This window comes from Urtica dioica, chromosome 3 (genome assembly GCF_054948205.1).
Source record: "Urtica dioica subsp. dioica isolate 48M chromosome 3, U.dioica_male_clone48M_v1_H2, whole genome shotgun sequence".
Classification (NCBI taxonomy): Eukaryota; Viridiplantae; Streptophyta; class Magnoliopsida; order Rosales; family Urticaceae; genus Urtica; species Urtica dioica.
The window spans coordinates 15,911,013-15,933,853 of record NC_142758.1 but is presented as its reverse complement, the minus strand read 5'-3'; the positions used below and the strand labels follow the sequence as shown (position 1 = coordinate 15,933,853).

Genomic DNA, 22,841 nt, shown 5'->3' with positions numbered 1-22,841 from the left:
TTCCGGGTGATTTCCTAGTAGCCCATAGGTCAAAAGATATACTAGAACAAATAGACGCTTTCGGTGAGACGATTGTCGCACCTAATGCCCCAAATGTCGCACCTAATAGTTTATTAGGTACGATTTTAGGTGCCACAATGTCGCACCTAAAAGTCCGTCGCTAAAGGTATTAGGTGCGACATGTCGTACCTAAAAGTATCAGTATTCGGTGCGATACTTTCCGATGAGACATGTCGCACCTAATTTCGCTCCTATTTTACTGCCAAAATTATTGAAATTGGCGGGTGATATTATTATGGGTGCGACTATGTCGCGCCGAATAATCTTCTCGCCATTATATTCGGTGCGACATGTTGCACCGAATATATTATTTTAATTAAAAAAAATTTACAAATTTATATATTAGAAAATTAAATCAAAATTAATCTATAATTAAATGAAAATTAATTGACAAAATTATAAACTAGAAATAATATTCTGAAAAATAGAATTCTGAATTAAAAATACAAATTCAAGCTAATAAAAACTTCGAGAACCGCTTCCTCGTCCTCTGGGTGAGGAAGGCGATCTGTTGCAAAAATTAGAAAATTTATGTTGGAAGGCGATCGAATTCATATTTTTTTTTCTTGTACAATTTATCGATAGTAGAATTCCCTCTACCGAATAAGTTGGAAGAACTTCGAGAACCGCTTCCTCGTCCTCGTCCGCCGCTGCCTGACGCGCTGTCACTAGTTCCGCCGCTTCCGTAAGGACAATCTCGCAAGAAATCCATAGAACCAAGCGTAGAACCCGACGTAGAACCTGGTGTCTGCTGATCTGTGCCACCTGGTTGCGGTGAAGGCGGAGGTTGGGGAGTTGTGGGAGGCTGGTTGTGCATCTGGGTGAGGAAGGCGATCTGTTGCCGCATCTGATGCACCTCGGCTTGTTGGGCAACCATCTAAGCTCGCATCTCGCTAATCATGGCTCGGTCTGAGATGACGAACTTGACAAGCCTCTATCTAGCGCTTGAGCCACACCCAGTGATAGCCTTGAGATCGAAGGCCCTATCCCGACTTCCTAATCTCTGTGTACCCTCAAAACTTCACGCATCACGTACTCATCTGCATCTTCTTGGGAGATCATGGTCTTTTGCTCCTCCGCTTGCCGCAAAATATCTATCGTCATGGCGGTAACTTGATCCTTCACAAAAAAACCACAAAAACTTATCAGATAAGAATAATTTAAGTAATTAAATATAGTAAATAAAATAAATAATTTACAAATTGCGACTTTGCAAAGTCCATCATCCACGATCCCTTAGCGTAATGGTACATATCGCTAAAGCCGAGCCCATACTCCCATCTTCCTTTCGCTGTAATTTTTCAACGTTCAAATATGAATCACATATATATTGCATCTTAATATTAAGCGACTTACGTTCCTCGAGCGATGACCAAAAAAATTAAGCGCCCTTGTCTCGCCTTTGTCTTCTTCTTCTTCGAATTTTCCCGGTTGCGGAGAGACTTCGCCTATGAGACATCAATTCGTTAAATTCAATATTAAGAAATTCAAATAACCCTCGGAAGTTCAACTCATACCTTATGCTCTGGTGAGTCGAACGTCTCTATTGCCTTCAACCAGGCTTCCTAGTTATAGCCTACGGGAGTTTCGTTTTTAACGAGATCCTTACTCCCGCAAAACGTCTTGAAGAATAGCTGCGACAATCTCGACTTCTGGCCATGGCGCATCCTCTTCGCATCACGAATGATAGCCATATCTATCTCGTTGCAAATAGGATCTGCTGACACAAGCTCGCCAGTGTCAGGATGAGCGTAAACGAAGCGGTACTCGTTATGAATCGAGCTCATAAGAGCCACCACACTCTAAGCAGGCACGGGATTCCTGTCAGGGAGGTCGACAAGAATGGTACTCTTGATCAGGTTTCCTATGGGGTTTTGGAACATCCCGATCAATGGATTTTACTCCCTGACGTCTTGGTAGAACGCATGCTGTGTCTGATCGTAAGAACTATGTTCGCTCCAGGAGTCCCAACAACAGCTCTCGCGGAAACGAGGCCAGTTGTTGGTCCCTGCTTCTTCCTCGGCATCTGCGGGAGATCACGATCTCCTCCTGATGGGTCCTGACCTGAAGTCGACATCATGCAAAATGAATTGTAGTTAGTATTTATTATTTAATTTGTATTCGATGACTGTGGTTATTACATGGTGTTAGTCATTCATCGTCGTCACTCGATGTAATGTTAGAATCGACATCAACATCATCTCCCTAAAAAATGGCGCATGCCTCATCTTCTTCATCCACTTCTTCATCATCGTCAAAAACAATAACAAGCTCGATGATTAAGAAAGTCGATATTTGACAATTCTATTATCAACGAAATCGATGCTGAAGTGGACGGGTCAACTTCAGGAATGTCCCATATCCCTCGATGATTGCATTCATGAACGATTTCTCATTCACGACCCTTAACAAGATCTTGGATGTAAAACACTTGCTTCGCTTGAGTCGCGAGTATAGACGGCTCTTCTGTAAACCACTCTTTGGCGGTATACGAACTCGTTGCTCCGGTGGTCTTATCAACGTGCACTATACGTCCTGCATTGTACTTGTTACCATACCATATGCATTTCAACAGTACGACACGACAGTTATGTCTATAGTTCAACATGATGACGTCTTACATTCGACCATAAAAGTTGAACTCGTTCACGGGCATACAAACACCGCTGTTCTGTGTGATTCGTTGGTTATCACTACGACGAGTGATGAACTTCACACCATTCACAAAGAAACTCGGATACTGATGAGCACTTTGCAAGGATCCGGCAGACAATGCGTAATGCTCCTCGGACACGTCGGAACCACTAACTTTCATGTCATAAATCTGAATACGAAACAAAGAAAATGAAGATGATGTCATTAGCATTTTTAGTATGCTTACAGCAAATGAATTCTAGTAGATGAATTGCCACATGAACTATGATCGTGAAAAAAACTGGTAGAAATATCATCTCAAGCTTACACAATATCTCAATGATGGAATCTTGCGTTTTTTCAAGATCTTCAACTCTCAGGGTTCTAGAACTTATCAACTTGAAAAAGTTGCAAAGCTCAGAGATCGTCTCCTGTATCGGTTTTGGCACAAAAGGGCGAATACCATCAGCCAACCGCCTCTGTAAGATCGCGTGATAATCGTGCGACTTCAAACCTGTGAGCTTCCCGTCAGAATTCACATTTTTCTTCAAATTTTCAGCGAGCCCGTCAAGGAATTTGATAGGTTGGAGGAACTCGGTAAACCGCTGTCTCTGCTCAAGGGTTAACGTGTACGTTGTTGGCGGTTTGTACCACCCATTCCTTTATTGTCTCAAGTGCAGAGAAGACTTGATTTCCAAATCCATCACGTCAAATCTCGACTTCTCCATATCATAGCTCTTCTTTTCCAAGCTGAGCATGTTGTGCTTCAACTCCAACTTTGACCAGTAAGACAACTCATAGAAGATGCTCTTTTTGGTCTAATTCAATTCGCACTCAGCAGGTTTTTGTTTACCGGCATGTTTGCCAGTTGTCGTGTAAGAAACATTAGCCAACTGATCGAGTATGTCTTACACAGTTAACTTGACAGGTTTACGGCGTTTCTCGTGGCGATCTACGTAGTGATCATTGCTGTTCCTCAATCGGTGAGGCATAGGCAAGAATCGACGATGGTCATAGTAGATGATCCTGTTTCTGACTTTCATAGATGGCGTCCCAAGGTTGCACGTGGAGCACATAAGATACCCTTGGCCACTCCATCCCGACAAATACGATCGAGCCGGAAAGTCGTTTATCGTCCATAGAAGCGCAGCACGTAACCGAAACACTTCATCGTTCGCCCCATCTCGCACTTGGAACCCAGTATCCCACAATTCTTTCAGCTCTTCAACTACTAGTTCTAAGAACATGTCCACGTCATTTCTAGGTGAGCTTGTCAGGTATCTGAAGCGTTAGCATCAAGTACTCCTTTTTTCATGCACAACCAAGGAGGCAAGTTGTACGCAGTTAGTACCACGGGCCACATACTGTACGCTAGAGTCATTTCCCCAAACAGGATGAACCCATCAAAAGTTGGTCCCAGACGTACGTTATGAGGCTCTACAGCAAAATCTGTGTATCTCTCGTCTAGATTCTTCCACGTCGAACCATCCGCATGATGTCGCAATACGCCTTCTTCCTTTACGCGATCTCATTCGTGCCACTGCATCTTAAGCGACGTGTGTCAAGACGTGTACAATCGCTTCAATCGATCTTTCAAGGGAAAGTATCACAATATCTTTTGTGATACATTGTTCCCGGTTGGCTTCCATCTGCTCTCATTGCAAATTGGGTGCACTTCAACTTTCTCGAGATCTATTCGAAATAACACACAATCTTTGATGCACGCGCCGATCATATCGTATCCCATGCCAAAACACTTAAGCTTCGCCTTGGTCTCGTAGTGTTTTTCTGGAATTCGGTTACCAATTGGATGAGACTTCCTCAAGAGCTGCAACAATTTTGTAACCAACTTGTTTGTCCAATGGTTCGTGACTTTGATGTGCATCAACGAAACCAGGAACGACAAAGACGAAAACTCTTTGCATCCAGGGTATAATTCTGCTTCCAACTCGATGAATAAGTCTTCCACTTTCTCTTCTGCACGCACTTCACTCGGAGTCGGATCCGCAAAGTCATCGAAGTCCTCATGATCCATTATATCATAAAGAGCATCGTGCAATCCACCGACTCCTCTCTGGTTAGTTTCCCTGGCATCATCTACTTGGGTAAGCACATGACGTTCGCCGTGATGATACCATTCGGTGTATCTCGAGGTAAACTCCTTGTTCAAAAGATGATTCTTTACGACCCTGATGTCCTGCCATCTCAGGTTATTGCTGTTGGAATCGATCTAGGGTTTAAGAAAATAATTAACGCTTCGGGAAGCGGCGGAATTTTAAAAATTTTCTTTTACAAGTAAAAACGGTTTTTACTAACCTAGACAAGTGCAAGTACATGTAATTAAAAACTAATATGAGCTAAGAAGTTTACTAACCTTTTTTGAAGCTTGATCTTTGAGAAGCTCTTAGAAAGTTGCAACGCTCGTCTCCCCTCGCAACACGTCTCTCTTCCTTTCCTCGGCACCTCGAGCAACCACGAAAGTTTCTATCACTAAATCACTCGAAATAAAGGAATTACTGAGTGGGCACTTTTAAACACTACGACTTAAGAACGAGTCTTGAAGTCGCAGAGCTAAACACTGGGTCGAGTGAGGACCTAGGTGCCAAAACAAGAAAAAATCGAAAATAAACTAGAAAGAGAGAGAGAGAGAGGAGTTCGACCAAGTTCTAGAGAGAGAGAGTCTCTCAAATCTCTTAAACTTGGATGAATGAATTGTGAGGAAATGAGGCTCCTATTTATAGGAGAGGTCTCACCTTCAATAAGGTAGTTTCCTCTTCTATAGAATATCACGTATTCATGAGCCAATTTCCCTTTTTTCTCTTTGAGACACTCGGCCAACACAAGGCTTCTAGAAGCCTTGATTTGTTTCCAATTTTGTTCATGGCTTTCCTTTTCTCTCAACATGGCCGTTTCCCTTATGCATGCATATGCAAATTTGTTTCCTCTTTTTCTTTTGGCAAGTATCTAAATACATTTATGCACAAAATAAACTCTCTTTCCTTAGGTATGTTGGGCGCCCAACATGTCTCTAGAAGGAGCTTCTAGAAGCTTCTTCATTTATTCATGAGAACATGAAAAAGGCCCATTAAGAATTTTCAATAAAATTCTTATGAAATGAAATTAATTCACAAGGCCCAATGATCAAGTCATGGCCGAGTGACATTAAGTCATCAAATGAACTCGTCAAAAAATTTATTGACATTCATTTCATCCTATGTCTCAAAAGACAAAAATACCCTTTTGACAATTTTCGTTCTTGTTTTGACTTAGCTTCCAGTTTAACTATTTCTATCGATGTGATTCGTGACAGTGACCTCATGGACCCAAATTAACAAAGCTTGAGCTAAACACTTGGACTCAAAAGTTCACAAACCTTTTCCAAGTTTAGCTTAATGCCAACTGACTCCACTAAAGAGCTGACACTGAAAATCTCTCGGTTCAAATGAATTTATTTTCTACTCAAGAATTCGACCTAATTATGATGAGCGGATCCACTGAATATTATCTATGTTTACCCTTCATGAATGTCATCAGCTAGTCGGGATTTACTAAATTACTATTTTACCCTTCTAGCTGTTATTTCCTAAACTCCTTTGTCGCTTGTGAATAAGTTAGAAACAATGTATTGACGAGGAGCTAACAAGTCACATTGTTTCATCCAAAAGAGTCAGGACTCAATTTGGACACTGGCCAGTTCATTTATTCACACTCCAAGGAACAAAGCATGAGGTGACATACATTGCATTTCAGCAATCTTGTACATGAATTCCATATCTATGAGAACTTCACAAAGTTACTCATGACATTCTCACAACTTAGTACTTCACCAATAGGCCCTGTTCGGAATCACATAGTGAGTCCGAACTCTGACTTTCTCAAATGAGAATACTAAGGTGTGAAATGACATGTCTCATTTCAGGATTAAGGTAAGCATGATGCAATTCATACATAGTGACTTCGAGACATAAGAGGTTAAATGGTTTGTTCTTATCTTGTCTCTAGAAGTGCACTGGTCAATTCAGTACCTTCAAAAGATACCTAGAAGAACTATAGAGTCTCCAACTCTCAATGCCTCATAACCAGACATCATAGATTCTTCTAACAATCGTACTGAGGTCAATAGTCCTTTGACCCTAAGATTGCGAATATATCGTTTTAAGCAAACTACGAAGAGTTTGTTCATGCAAATCTACATTTTTCTCTTCGTAAGTTGTTAAGTTTTTTTATGGACTAAAAGACTAAGGTTTTATCATAAAGCTTCAAACAAAGAAAGAATGAATGAACATTTCAACTTTATATTAATGAATAAGCAATTACAAGCAAGAGTATTCGTAAGACTATATGACATCAAATGTACATAAATAGACACTACTACTCTTCTTGTGGGCACCATTGACAACAATTGCAAGACTTAGAAGGACAACGATATTGACCATTTTCGTTCGGGAGTCTGCTTGCAAGGCGGATAAACTCGTTAACCTTTGTTTTATACTACAAACTCAACCGATTGTTCTCGGTAATCCAATCTCTACTTGGATTTCACATTCCGCTGAATGAGAGGGGAAGTTGAGAGTGAATAGTTATATTTGAAACCGAGAGTGAATTGTTAGGAAATTGAGAGTGAATCGTTAATATTTGAAATAGTCAAGAGCGAATTTGTAAAAATGAAAGAGAAACTGTGAAAGACATGTATTAATTTTGAAAAATTGTTAGAATTCGTTATTATATACAAATTCACTACTGATTTCATTAACGAGTTAACGAATTTCGATAAATTAGTTAATTCGTTAAAATATATTATCGAAAGAGTTAATTTTTTGACAAATACGTTTTATTCTACCAAAAATTTGACATAGCTTCCCCTATAATATTGACTACCCAAAATCTGCAATTTAAAAAAAAACACAAATATAACCAATCAGGACTATCCTATTAACATACTAAATACTAAACCGAGCTTCTGTGGCTCGGCTGCAATAAATTTTCAATATGTGTTGTCGCAGTTTTTCGGACAACGATTTAGGAGCCCAAAGTGGTTAGACCCAAGGCCAGACCAAGTGGTCTCACTTCGGCTCGAGCGTGTCGGGCTTGGTATCCCAAGCCGTCCCTTAGCTGCTGGTGGTGTTAATCTCGTCCAGGCACCTGAAAAGCAAGCAGAAAGAGGTGTGAACTACAAAGGGGAAACAGAGGGGGTGCCTCTGTCTACCTCTCCGACGCTCAACATTAGTAGGATTGAGGTGGATGTAGAGGGTTTAGAGGTGGTGAGAGGCCAAAGATGAGCGAAACGAGTGAAGTACGAGTTCGACAGCGTTTCGGGACTCAAAATTGGATTACCTGGACTAGGGGAGCGGCCCCTGTATTTATAGGCAGCCAAGGGGTGGTTTGAAGACCCCTTGGCCGAGTGAGCAAGTTCGGGTTGGCCAATGGCCGAGGGAAGGCTCTAGAGCAGGCCATTGGCCGAGGGAAGGCTCTAGAGCCCGCCATTGGCCGAGGCAAGGCTCTAGAGCCGGCCAATGGCCGAGGGAAGGCTCTAGAGCCGGCCATTGGCTGAGGCAAGGCTCTAGAGCCGGCCAATGGCCGAGGGAAGGCTCTAGAGCCGGCCATTGGCCGAGGCAAGGCTCTAGAGCCGGCCATTGGCCGAGGTAAGGCTCTAGAGCCGGCCAATGGCTGAGGGAAGGCTCTAGAGCCGGCCATTGGCCGAGGCAAGGCTCTAGAGCCGACCAATGGCCGAGGGAAGGCTCTAGAGCCGGCCATTGGCCGAGGGAAGGCTCTAGAGCCGGCCATTGGCCGAGGCAAGGCTCTAGAGCCGGCCAATGGCCGAGGGAAGGCTCTAGAGTCGGCCAATGGCCGAGGGAAGGCTCTAGAGCCGGCCATTGGCCGAGGGAAGGCTCTAGAGCCGGCCATTGGCCGAGGCAAGGCTCTAGAGCCGGCCAATGGCCGAGGGAAGGCTCTAGAGCCGGCCATTGGCCGAGGCAAGGCTCTAGAGCCGGCCAATGGCCGAGGGAAGGCTCTAGAGCCGGCCATAGGCCGAGGCAAGGCTTGGGCTGGCTGTTGGCTGAGGCAAGGCCGAGGCCAGCCCTTCCGCCGGCCGGGAGGTTGCCGGCCGGGAGCTTGCCAGATGGGACTTGGTCGGCCGGGAGGTGACGTTGTGATTTTGCCCCTGTCGATCGTTGACGGGCCGACAACATTAGCCCCTCGAGTTTCCGGTCGAGCGTGGGTCGAGTGGAAACTCAAGAATCATGTTGACTCACGGACTTCAGACGAACCCTCTCAAGTTCGCGAGTGCGCCGCAGAAAGGTTTTTAACGCATCGTGAGAGGTGGTTTTGGTGCGTCACGAGGGACGATCCTTGCTCGTTGTGAGGGACGGCCTTTGTGCGTCGCAAGGGACGGCCTTTCCCGTGGACGCTGGCTAGACCAGATACGCCCTGGCGGACGCAAGCCTTGAATCCATTTGTAACTCGTTGCCTATCGTCTCACGAGCTGGGCGGCGAGCACGATGCCACATTTGTGTGGCGAGGTTTCCTGTGGACGCTGGCTAGACCAGATACGCCCAGCGGACGCAGACCTTGGACCCATTTGTAACTCGTTGCCTATCGGCCCACGATCCCCAACACTAATGAAAAGTGCAAGTGTCTCCGGACTAAGAGTCACCCTCGTGGCCCTCTCTTAAATGAGAGTACTCAAGGGCGCTTTGCTCTGATCATTGCTCAATGAGCTACGTCCGAGAGTGAGACGATGATGACAAGGCCTCCCCTCGGTGGATTGTTTTTCAAAGTCAATCTTTTGGACTAAGTGGTTGGTTACACACTTAGACTCAATCCCTAGTAATCCTCCCTCGAGGCCCTGCGAAAGGATGTGAGTGATCAAACCAATTTACAAGGTGGCTAGTCAAAAATGATGTATTGACGTCTTGGCTAAGCATTAATGATGTGTCATTTACTTATAAAAGGAGATTTTTTGCGGCCTTCTCTTGAGGGAGTAAATTATCGTTTGGTTTATAACACCTTTGGATTTTATAAAAGTCTTAATAAAACTTAAATCCTAAACCAAAGACTAATCATAAAGTTGTTTCAACTTATATAGGCAATATGTCTCTCAACCATCTCTCAATCTTTCTTTCCTCGATCAAACTCGAAAACGAAAACTACATAGATTCGAAACGTAACCTCGACATAATACCTACCGTTAACAAGCACAAATGGGTACTCACCACCCCGTGTCCTCCTCTGTCGAATGATGATTCAACTCAAGAGGACAATGACGCCTTAGCGGCCTGGCTTCGATCTGATGAGATTGTGAGGTGCTATATCTTGGCATCTATGAACAATATGCTGAAAGAGCAACATCGTGACATCGAGACTGCCGCCAAAATGCTCTACAATCTCCTTGAGATATTTGGAGGGCAAAGGCGTCAAGCAAGGCAAAAAGCAGTCCGACAATTTATGAACTGTCATACGCAGGCTAGGACTCCTGTTGGAGACTTCATGATACTGATCATTAGTTTTCTGAATAAAATGGAAATCCTAGGATCTGAGATTGATGGGAAGAATATCATAGATATGATCTTAGAAACTCTCCCCACATCTCTTGATACCTCCAAGATGAACTACTTCATAAACAAGCTAGAGTACACTGTTACCAAGCTTATGAAGGGACTTCAAACTGCTGTAGGTCTCACTAAGAGAAAGAGGAATCAAGGAGAGGCACATGCTACTGAGCACAAAGCCTCCGACTCTAGAACTAAGAAGAGACCTCACAAGGCCGATAAAAAGAACTGTCCCGCCTATCTCAAAGCAAATGAACATAGTATTGTACTAGTTACCGAAGCATGCTTAGTAGCTGATAATGTATCAATGTGGATTCTTGACTCCGCTGCTACTAACCATATTTGTTGTTCCTTGAATGGTTTCAAGAAAACCAAAAGCTTAGAGGAAGGCGAGTTCTGTTTCAAATGGGGTGATGGGAGCCTGGTGTCTGCGAAGGCTGTGGGATCCGTGACGCTGTCTTTTGAAGACCGCACTTTAAACTTGAATAATGTTTATTTTGTTCCTACCTTTGGGAAGAACTTAATATCCGTTGCTCGTCTTCTTGAACAAGATTATTGTTTAAAGTTCATTAAGAATGGATTTCGTATTTCGTTTCCTGATAATTCTTTTGTCACTGATGCATGTATGAAGAATGCTCTTTTCTACATCTATCCCACTCAACCTTCTCTTTTAGACACCGAAATAGATAATGATCTAATTAGGGAGCCAAAGAGGATCAAACTTTCTGAATCCTCCGATCTAACAAAATCAACATACCTCTGGCACTTAAGACTTGGTCATATCAGTCTAGATAGGATTAAGAGACTTGTGAGGGATGGTCCACTCCAAGCCTATGCAATAGGTTCACTACCTACTTGTGAATCCTGCATAGAAGGAAAATGACTAAGCGACCTTTCTCCGATAAGGGTCGAAGAGCCACTGAGTTGCTGGAACTAATACATTCTGATGTATGTGGTCCGCTCAACCAACAGGCACGTGGAGGATACGAATACTTCGTTACCTTCACTGATGATTACTCAAGATATGGGTTTGTCTATTTGCTTAAACACAAATCCGAGACCTTTAACGTATTTAAGGTCTTTAGGGCTTTAGTGGAAAAGCAAACTGGCAAAGTGATCAAAACCCTTCGATCTGATCGAGGTGGTGAGTATATGTCTAGAGAGTTTGATGACTTTCTTAAAGAAGAAGGTATCGCTTCTCAGCTTACCGCACCTGGCACACCTCAACAAAACGGAGTGTCAGAGAGAAGAAACCGAACTCTTATGGAGATGGTTAGATCAATGATGAGTTACTCATCACTCCCGCTTTCCTTTTAGGGATATGCCCTCGAAACAGCCGCTTACATTCTGAACCAAGTTCCGTCTAAAACGGTTCCTGGTACTCCTTATGAAAGATGGACTGGCCGTAAAGTAAGTTTGGGCCACATTCGAATTTGGGGTTGCCCTGCACATGTGCTAAGGCAAAAGACTAGCAAGTTGGCTAGTAGGTCAGAATTGTGCCTGTTTGTAGGATATCCGAAGGAAAACAAAGGTTTTACTTTCTATAGTCCCGAGGAAGATAAGACTTTCGTTAGCACGAATGCTCGTTTCCTTGAGGAGGACTTTATGAAGGATGCGAAACCTAGAAGCAAAATTGTGCTTGAAGAAAAGTTGGGTGAGGAAGCTTCTACCTCATCTGTAAGAACTGTTCTTACCCCAACTGAAACACAACCTAACTCATCAGAATCTCGTCAAGTAGTACTTAGACGTAGTGGGAGGGCTACTCAAAAGCCTGACAGGTACATGTCTTATGGAGACTCTCTTGTAGCCGTCTCCGACATGGATGACCCTGTTTCCTATAGCCAAGCGATGGCTTGTTCTGAATCAAACCTTTGGCTTGACGCCATGAAAGTTGAAATGCACTCGATGTATGTCAACAATGTCTGGAAACTTGTAGACCTTCCTGAAGGGATTAAACCCGTAGGGTGTAAGTGGATATACAAGAAGAAAAGGGGTCCTGATGGGAACGTCGAGACGTTCAAAGCACGACTTGTGGCGAAGGGTTATACCCAACAAGAAGGGATTGACTATGAAGAAACCTACTCGCCAATCGCGATGCTTAAATCCATCCGCATACTCCTATCCATAGCTGCAGCTCTCGACTATGAGATCTGGCAAATGGATGTCAAGACAGCCTTTCTGAATGGCAATCTTGACGAGCGCATTTACATGGCTCAACCAGACGGTTTGGTGGATAAAGGTCAAGAGACCAAGGTTTGTGAGTTGCTTAAATCCATTTATGGACTAAAGCAAGCATCTAGGTCATGGAATATTAGATTCGATGAAACTGTAAAGACCTTCGGCTTTGAACAGTCAATAGATGAGCCTTGTGTTTACAAGTTAATACACGAAGTTAAAGTTGTGTTTCTGGTACTATATGTCGATGATATACTACTCATTGGTAATGACGTGGGTAAGTTATCTGAGGTTAAGGTCTGGCTGGCAAAGCAATTTGATATGAAGGATCTAGGAGAAGCCGCGTACATTCTGGGGATCCAAATCTTTCGAGATAGGAAAAACCGGATCCTGTCGCTCTCTCAAGCGTCTTATATTGATAAGGTAATGGATCGCTTCACGATGCAAGACTCCAAGAAGGGCCAAACACCCTTTAGGCATGGAGTTTCACTCTCTAAGGACCAGTCTCCCAAGACTGCACAAGAGATTGAAGACATGAGGAAAATTCCTTACGCCTCTGCCGTAGGAAGCCTCATGTATGCTATGCTTTGCACTAGACCTGATATATGTTTCGCCGTTGACGTAGTTAGCCGTTTCCAATCCAACCCTGGATCCGAGCACTTGATTGCTGTTAAGCATATTCTTAAGTATCTTCGAAGAACTAGGAACATGATGCTTACATACTCAGGTACTGACCTGACTATGACGGGATATACCGACTCCGATTTTCAAGCGGATAAGGATTCCAGGAAATCCACTTTGGGATCTGTGTTCATCCTTAATGGTGGAGCTGTTGTGTGGAGAAGTATTAAGCAATCTTGCATTGCTGACTCCACAATGGAAGCAGAATATGTGGCTGCTTGTGAAGCATCCAAAGAGGCTGTATGGCTTAGAAAATTCCTTAAGTATTTGGAAGTTGTTCCAAACGTCGACGAGCCCATAACCCTTTATTGTGATAATAGTGGGGCTGTCGCTAACTCAAAGGAACCTAGAAGCCATAAGAGCTCTAAGCATATTGAGAGGAAATACCATTTGATTCGAGAGATCGCGCAACGCGGAGACGTGGAGGTGAAGTAGATCTCTGGCAGATACATTCACCAAGGCCCTAGCGAACATGGTCTTCGACCAATTTCGAGAGGGATTAGGCATGTAGGACTACTCACATCTTCTTTGAGTCAAGTGGGAGTTTGTTGTCAATGGTGCCCACAAGAAGAGTAGTAGTGTCTATTTATGTACATTTGATGTCATATAGTCTTACGAAGACTCTTCCTTGTAATTGCCTATTCATTCATTAATAAAGTTGAAATGTTCATTCATTCTTTCTTTGTTTGAAGCTTTATGATAAAACCTTAGTCTTTTAGTCCATAAACAACTTAACAACTTACGAAGAGACAAATGTAGATTTGCATGAACAAACTCTTCGTAGTTTGCTTAAAACGATATATTCGCAATCTTAGGGTCAAAGGACTATTGACCTCAGTATGATTGTTAGAAGAATCTATGATGTCTGGTTATGAGGCATTGAGAGTTGGAGACTCTATAGTTCTTCTAGGTATCTTCCGAAGGTACTGAATTGACCAGTGCACTTCTAGAGACAAGATAAGAACAAACCATTTAACCTCTTATGTCTCGAAGTCACTATGTATGAATTGCATCATGCTTACCTTAATCCTGAAATGAGACATGCCATTTCACACCTTAGTATTCTCATTTGAGAAAGTCAAAGTTCGGACTCACTATGTGATTCCGAACAGGGCCTATTGGTGAAGTACTAAGTTGTGAGAATGTCATGAGTAACTTTGTGAAGTTCTCATAGATATGGAATTCATGTACAAGATTGCTGAAATGCAATGTATGTCACCTCATGCTTTGTTCCTTGGAGTGTGAATAAATGAACTGGCCAGTGTCCAAATTGAGTCCTGACTCTTTTGGATGAAACAATGTGACTTGTTAGCTCCTCGTCAATACATTGTTTCTAACTTATTCACAAGCGACAAAGGAGTTGAGGAAATAACAGCTAGAAGGGTAAAATGGTAATTTAGTAAATCCCGACTAGCTGATGACATTCATGAAGGGTAAACATAGATAATATTCAGTGGATCCGCTCATCATAATTAGGTCGAATTCTTGAGTAGAAAATAAATTCATTTGAACCGAGAGATTTTCAGTGTCAGCTCTTTAGTGGAGTCAGTTGGCATTAAGCTAAACTTGGAAAAGGTTTGTGAACTTTTGAGTCCAAGTGTTTAGCTAAAGCTTTGTTCATTTGGGTCCATGAGGTCACTGTCACGAATCACATCGATAGGAATAGTTAAACTGGAAGCTAAGTCAAAACAAGAACGAAAATAGTCAAAAGGGCATTTTTGTCTTTTGAGACAAAGGATGAAATGGATGTCAATAAATTTTTTGACAAGTTCATTTGATGACTTAATGTCACTCGGCCATGACTTGATCATTGGGCCTTGTGAATTAATTTCATTTCATACGAATTTTATTGAAAATTCTTAATGGGCTTTTCTTATGCTGTTATGAACAAATGAAGAAAAATCTAGAAGGCTTCTAGAAAGTCTTACACGCCCAAACCCAAGAGAAGAGAGTTTATTTTGTGCATAAATGTATTTAGATACTTGCCAAAAGAAAAAGAGGAAACAAATTTGCATATGGATGCACATGGGAATCGGCCAACTAGAGAATGGAACAAAATAGGAAACAAATCCAAGCCTTTAATGGCATGAGTTGGGCGCCCAACATGGGTAAAGAGGAAACTGGTTTTTTGCTCATGAATATGTGATATTTTGTAGAAGAGGAAACTACCTTATTGAAGGTAATCCCTCTCCTATAAATAGGGCCCTCATTCTCATTGTTTTCTCATTCAACATAAGTTAGAGATTGAGAGACTCTCTCTCTAGACATTGTTGGCCGAAAATCCTCTCTCTCTCTCTAGTTTATTTTCGATTTTTTCTTGTCTTGGCACCTAGGTCCTCACTCGACCTAGTGTTTAGCTCTGCGACTTCAAGACTTGTTCTTAAGTCGTAGTGTTTAAAAGTGCCCACTCACTGATTCCTTCTTTTCGAGTGATTTAGTGATATAAACTTTCGTGGTTGCTCGAGGTGCCAAGGAAGGAAAGAGAGACGTGCTGCGAGGGGAGACGAGCGTTGCAAACTTTCCAAAAGCTTCTTCAAAGTTCAAGCTTCAAGAAAGGTTAGTAAACTTCTAGCTCATATTGGTTTTTAATTACATGTACTTGCACTTGTCTAGGTTAGTAAAAACTGTGTTTACTTGTAAAAGAAATTTTTTAAAATTCCGCCGCTTACCGAAGCATTAATTATTTTCTTAAACCCTAGATCGATTCCAACAGCGTGTCCGTGATCTTGGTGATAGTCGCAGAACCTACTTCGATCTCGCTTCGCGGGGTCCTTTGTGAGTGGAGCGGGGCTTCCCAGCTCATCGCGGCGTAAGCTCAGGATCCGGCCGGGCGTTGTGTTGAGCGGGACGAAGGATTGCTTCGGGGCTGGAGAAGGGTGGTCGTTAGGGACTTGACCCTTCCGGCTCCTTTTCCTTCGTGACCCGGTATCAACCCCAGGTATCACAAGCGCGGCCGCGCGCTTCTGGTTGGGTGCTCGATCAATGTTGGGTGGTCGCTGCCCCAAGACGATCGCGGGCTCGCGTTGAGCGTCGAGTTTTTCTCTCAAATCGAACTCGTGATCTTCTCTTTGAGAGCTGAGGCGGTCTCTCAAGTCTCCGGAGGCCGTCCCTACCACCCTTGCTAAGGGCGTGTCACTCAGGCGACGCCTTTGGCGGAGGCCGCGACCATCGACGTTGTCACCTTCACAAGGGTTTTGGACGCGAATGGTGAGCTTGGAGCGTCCCTTTCGGGACCTCGAGACTGAGCATCCTCGGGTATTGCGCGAGCTTTGATGCCTTGACGTGGTTACCCGAGGGTGTCCCCTCGAGGGCGCGTGCGCGTGCTCATCAAAAAGTTGACGTCTCGGCGCGGTCGCTCGAGGGTGTCCCCTTGGAAGCGTGCGCGTGCGTCCCCTTTCGTGAACAGCGTGGTCGAGGTTGGTCTCGTGGTTGACGTCGTCGACGTCGTTGGAGTCGAGGAGGTCGCCGATGAGCGCGTTGGTGACGCCGGGACGGTCTAGGAGCTCGGCGAGCCTTCGAGCCGTGTCCTCTCGGACTGCGGCCTCGGGGTCATTCGCCGGGTCTCGGGGCTGGCTCTCGTTATCACGAGGTTGCCCTTCGAGATCGCGCGCAGAGCTTTGGAGGCCATGCCTCGAGCTAGTCGCTCAGGCGCCCACGGAGGTGGCAGGCACATGACTCATCTCTCGAGAGTCGTAGAAGTCAGAAGAAGACTGGTAGAGGGGATGTGTCGCCAAGGTCGAGAGATGCCCTCCTTCTAGCGCCAAAATGTTGTCGCAGTTTTTCGGACAACGATTTAGGAGCCCAAAGTGGTTAGACCCAAGGCCAGACCAAGTGGTCTCACTTCGGCTCGAGCGTGTCGGGCTTGGTATCCCAAGCCGTCCCTTAGCTGCTGGTGGTGTTTATCTCGTCCAAGCACCTGAAAAGCAAGCAGAAAGAGGTGTGAACTACAAAGGGGAAACAGAGGGGGTGCCTCTGTCTACCTCTCCGACGCTCAACATTAGTAGGATTGAGGTGGATGTAGAGGGTTTAGAGGTGGTGAGAGGCCAAAGATGAGCGAAACGAGTGAAGTACGAGTTCGACAGCGTTTCGGGACTCAAAATTGGATTACCTGGACTAGGGGAGCGGCCCCTGTATTTTAGGCAGCCAAGGGGTGGTTTGAAGACCCCTTGGCCGAGTGAGCAAGTTCGGGTTGGCCAATGGCCGAGGGAAGGCTCTAGAGCAGGCCATTGGCCGAGGGAAGGCTCTAGAGCCGGCCATTGGCCGAGGCAAGGCTCTAGAGCCGGCCAATGGCCGAGGGAAGGCTCTAGAGCCGGCCATTGGCCGAGGCAAGGCTCTAGAGCCGGCCAATGGCCGAGGGAAGGCTCTAGAGCCGGCCATTGGCCGAGGCAAGGCTCTAGAGCCGGCCATTGGCCGAGGCAAGGCTCTAGAGCCGGCCAATGGCCGAGGGAAGGCTCTAGAGCCGGCCATTGGCCGAGGCAAGGCTCTAGAGCCGACCAATGGCCGAGGGAAGGCTCTAGAGCCGGCCATTGGCCGAGGGAAGGCTCTAGAGCCGGCCATTGGCCGAGGCAAGGCTCTAGAGCCAGCCAATGGCCGAGGGAAGGCTCTAGAGCCGGCCATTGGCTGAGGCAAGGCTCTAGAGCCGGCCATTGGCCGAGGGAAGGCTCTAGAGCCGGCCATTGGCCGAGGCATGGCTCTAGAGCCGGCCAATGGCCGAGGGAAGGCTCTAGAGCCGGCCATTGGCCGAGGCAAGGCTCTAGAGCCGGCCAATGGCCGAGGGAAGGCTCTAGAGCCGGCCATTGGCCGAGGGAAGGCTCTAGAGCCAGCCAATGGCCGAGGGAAGGCTCTAGAGCCGGCCATTGGCCGAGGCAAGGCTCTAGAGCCGGCCATTGGCCGAGGAAAGGCTCTAGAGCCGGCCAATGGCCGAGGGAAGGCTCTAGAGCCGGCCATTGGCCGAGGCAAGGCTCTAGAGCCGGCCAATGGCCGAGGGAAGGCTCTAGAGCCGGCCATTGGCCGAGGGAAGGCTCTAGAGCCGGCCATTGGCCGAGGCAAGGCTCTAGAGCCGGCCAATGGCCGAGGGAAGGCTCTAGAGCCGGCCATTGGCCGAGGGAAGGCTCTAGAGCCGGCCATTGGCCGAGGCAAGGCTCTAGAGCCGGCCAATGGCCGAGGGAAGGCTCTAGAGCCGGACAATGGCCGAGGGAAGGCTCTAGAGCCGGCCAATGGCCGAGGGAAGGCTCTAGAGCCGGCCATTTGCCGAGGCAAGGCTTGGGCCGGCTGTTGGCTGAGGCAAGGCCGAGGCCAGCCCTTTCTCCGGCCGGGAGCTTGCCGGCCGGGAGCTTGCCATATGGGACTTGGTCGGCCGGGAGGTGACGTTGTGATTTTGCCCCTGTCGATCGTTGACGGGCCGACAACAATATGTTTAAATTAAATTTTACATGTTACTAATTCATTTAAAAATATATTCATATATATTATTAATTAATCTAATTAAACATGTTACTAATTGCAATCAATTTAACTAACAATTTAACTCAACATATATCCATAAAACTAATTAGCAGACAAAAAATAATAAATTAACTTAACTAATTAAATCACATTAACATTCTAATTTCAAATACAATTTTAATTTCAATTTAACTAATTACAATAATCTAAACTAAACTAGATTAAACATTTCAATTCAACTAAACTACTAAGTAACACCTAGATAACGAACCTTGTAGGAGCGCGAGTGAATATGTAGTAGCGCCCGGTTTCGATCTTCGTTTCCGTTCCTCACATCGCCGCCTTACCCTTATCTACATTACCAAGGGTCATAAAGCTATGAGTCGATTGACTCAATAAGCGGAGTCTAACTTAGGAAAAGAAAAACGACTAATGCCATGTGACGTGAAAACAAACACATAGAGATGCAGAATGCAAATGCATATAATCCTAGAGCCTGCCTAACGCGGGGCCTCGCTCTACGCTATCATTTGCCATTCTACAAGGTTATACAACATCCCTTGCTACAACCCTTGGAATCACAAGAAGCCAACCTCAGACTTCGAGCAGTAGTCATCAGTGGCTTAAGTGTTTTGAGACTGTCTGGGATCCACTAGTGGTACCATATTCGTTTGGGCGCCGGCGGTACGTGTCATCATGACACAGTAAATGAGCTCGCCGTGACGACCTTTCCCATTGCAGGAACGGGGTGCTCTTGGCAGGTCCCGTGGAGTACTCAGCGCCATTAGGAATGTCTTAGTCCTCAACACGAGTCGTAACTCGTGGGTACCACCGATAACATTATTTATTATTTGGATACTCTAGCATATAGAGTACACAACTAACTACAAACATGAGAGCGTCTTGGGATAGATCCCGAAAGAATTTTGGTCCCCTTTCATGCTCGTAAAGTATTTTAGTTTAAAGACTCGGGACGTAACTCCTGGTATTTCTACCCTCGGCTCGAATCCGAGAGTCCAACATGTTGTCAATGGTGCCCACAAGAAGAGTTGTAGTCTTTATTTTGAACATTTGATGTAATAAAGTCTCATGAAGACTCTTGCTTGTAATTGCCTATTCATTCATTAATAAAGTTGAAACGTTCATTCAATCTTCCTTGTCTGAAGCTTTATGATAAAACCATAGTCTTTTAGTCCATAAACAAACTTAACAACTTACGAAGAGACAAATGTAGATTTGCATGAACAAACTCTTCGTAGTTTGCTTAAAACGATATATTCGCAATCTTAGGGTCAAAGGACTATTGACCTCAGTATGATTGTTAGAAGAATCTATGATGTCTGGTTATGAGGCATTGAGAGTTAGGAACTCTATAGTTCTTCTAGGTATCTTCCGAAGGTACTGAATTGACCAGTGCACTTCTAGAGACAAGATAAGAACAAACCATTTCACCTCTTATGTCTCGAAGTCACTATGTATGAATTGCATCATGCTTACCTTAATCCTGAAATGAGACATGCCATTTCACACCTTAGTATTCTCATTTGAGAAAGTCAAAGTTCGGACTCACTATGTGATTCCGAACAAGGCCTATTGGTGAAGTACTAAGTTGTGAGTCTGTCATGAGTAACTTTGTGAAGTTCTCATAGATATGGAATTCATGTACAAGATTGCTGAAATGCAATGTATGTCACCTCATGCTTTGTTCCTTGGAGTGTGAATAAATGAACTGGCCAGTGTCCAAATTGAGTCTCGACTCTTTTGGATGAAACAATGTGACTTGTTAGCTCCTCGTCAATACATTGTTTCTAACTTATTCACAAGCGACAAAGGAGTTGAGGAAATAACAGCTAGAAGGGTAAAATGGTAATTTAGTAAATCCCGACTAGCTGATGACATTCATGAAGGGTAAACATAGATAATATTCAGTGGATCCGCTCATCATAATTAGGTCGAATTCTTGAGTAGAAAATAAATTCATTTGAACCGAGAGATTTTCAGTGTCAGCTCTTTAGTGGAGTCAGTTGGCATTAAGCTATACTTGGAAAAGGTTTGTGAACTTTTGAGTCCAAGTGTTTAGCTAAAGCTTTGTTCATTTGGGTCCATGAGGTCACTGTCACGAATCACATCGATAGGAATAGTTAAACTGGAAGCTAAGCCAAAACAAGAACGAAAATAGTTAAAAGGGTATTTTTGTCTTTTGAGACAAAGGATGAAATGAATGTCAATAAATTTTTTGACAATGTCATTTTATGACATGTTTCACTCGGCCATGACTTGATCATTGGGCCTTGTGAATTAATTTCATTTCATAAGAATTTTATTGAAAACTCTTAATGGGCCTTTTTCATGTTCTCATGAATAAATGAAGAAGCTTCTAGAAGCTCCTTCTAGAAGTGAAATGGGCGCCCATAATACCCAAGGAAAGAGAGTTTATTTTGTGCATAAATGTATTTAGATACTTGCCAAAAGAAAAAGAGGAAACAAATTTCCCACACATGCAATGGGAAATTCGGCCAAGTGAGAAAAGGGAAAGCCAAGGAACAAAAAAAGGAAACAAATCCTAGCCTCTAGGAGGCAGCCTTGGGCGCCCAACAAGGAATGGGAAATGAAGGATTTTTGCTCATGAATATGTGATATTCTATAGAAGAGGAAACTACCTTATTGAAGGTGAGACCTCTCCTATAAATAGGAGCCCCATTTCCTCACAATTCATTCATCCAAGTTTAAGAGATTTGAGAGACTCTCTCTCTAGAACTTGGCCGAAGTCCTCTTCTCTCTCTCTCTAGTTTATTTTCGGTTTTCTCTTGTCTTGGCACCTAGGTCCTCACTCGACCTAGTCTTTAGCTCTGCGACTTCGAGACTCGTTCTCAAGTCGTAGTGTTTAAAAGTGCCCACTCACTAATTCCTTCTTTTCGAGTGATTTAGTGATAGAAACTATCGTGGTTGCTCGAGTTCCCGAGGAAAGAAAAGAGAGACGTGCTGCGAGGGGAGACGAGCGTTGCCAACCTTCCAAAGGCTCATCAACGTTCAAGCATCAAAAAGGTTAGTAACTCTTATAGCTCATATTAGTTTTTATTTACATGCATATGCTCTTGTCTAGGTTAGTAAAAACTAGTTTTACTTAAAAAGAAAATTTTTAAAATTCCGCCGCTTTGCGAAGCGTTTAATCTTTTTCTTAAACCCTAGATCGATTCCAACAAATGGTATCAGAGCTATGGTCAAAGGAATGCATGTGCATGTTTTTAAATTATGAGCTTGAAAATCGTTTTCGAAAGTTTACTAATTTTGTGACAAGTTAGAATTGTAATCTTAGTTTTTTTTAATTTATTGCTCATGCCTTTAAATTAAAAACCATGTTGATTTTCTATGAGTTTAGGATGATGTTAAAACACATTAGAATCAGTTCTAAAAGTTTTTAATTTTTTATATTGAAAAACGTGTTTTAAAGGTTTGAGAATTTTCGAGTAAATTTTGTGACTAGTTTTATTTTCTTGCTAGTTTCGTTTATTTACTTGAATCGTTTTATGCATGTTGATTATTTCTTTTATTCTATGTTATTACCCTGCTAATAAAACACAAATAAAAGCTTTAAACAATATCTTAAAACGTTCCGTTACACTCGATTCTTTTTCGCACCTAAAAGGACGAAGCTTTAATTTATTTCTTTTTCTTCGAGCTGGAATGTAAACCCGCATTAAAAGCGGCATAACTCTCTTCTCAGAAATCGAAATTTAATGATTCTTGAATCAAATTAAAGCTCTGTCTGTCCTCTGTCCAATGCCACCGGTTTCGGCTGAAAAGGACATCGGAGCCGCCAGATATGGCGATTTTACTCCGAGGTGCGCGGCTGTCTGAAACTCCAGTTTTTTAGAAATCCGGATTTTCAAACCCCACTACCATGAGTTATAGAACTCTAATGAGAAAATTTTCTTGAGCAAAAATGTTTTTCATATGATTATAAACATGATGTGTAAAGATTAAAAGTTTTGATTTTTGAAAGATTAATTGAAATTGAATTTTTACAAAACTAGTTTGAATTTTGAAAAACCGTTTTCACTTTCAAACTTGAAAATATTTTGTCATCCAAATCAAATAAGTTTTCAAAATGTTTTCAAAACTATATCTATATCACATATGTTCAAAATCTATATGCTCTTGAAATTTTGAGTGGGAGGTCTCCTTGTAGACAAGCCGAAAAATAAAAAGATGTGTAATCTCAAACTTTCAAGTGTTCGAGTGAGTTGAAGTTCACACTTCCCTCACGCACTTTCCCGAAATAGAAAATAGGAAAAGATC

General features: G+C 43.7%; 1 long non-coding RNA gene across 2 annotated transcripts in view; it reads right to left on the bottom strand.

The window, feature by feature from the left end:
• Positions 1-483: 483 nt before the first annotated feature.
• Positions 484-22,841, bottom strand: part of LOC149402426 (uncharacterized) — a 30,993-nt gene continuing 8,635 nt past the window's right edge. The window contains exons 2-6 of one of the 2 annotated variants that reach the window (XR_016296131.1): positions 18,814-18,895; positions 1,578-2,124; positions 1,417-1,508; positions 1,260-1,351; positions 484-1,179 (exon numbers count right to left, since the gene is read on the bottom strand). This is a non-coding gene — a long non-coding RNA (uncharacterized LOC149402426). Of the gene's footprint in view, positions 1,180-1,259; positions 1,509-1,577; positions 2,125-18,813; positions 18,896-22,841 lie in introns of both variants that reach the window. The other variant, XR_016296130.1, reaches the window with a different exon arrangement.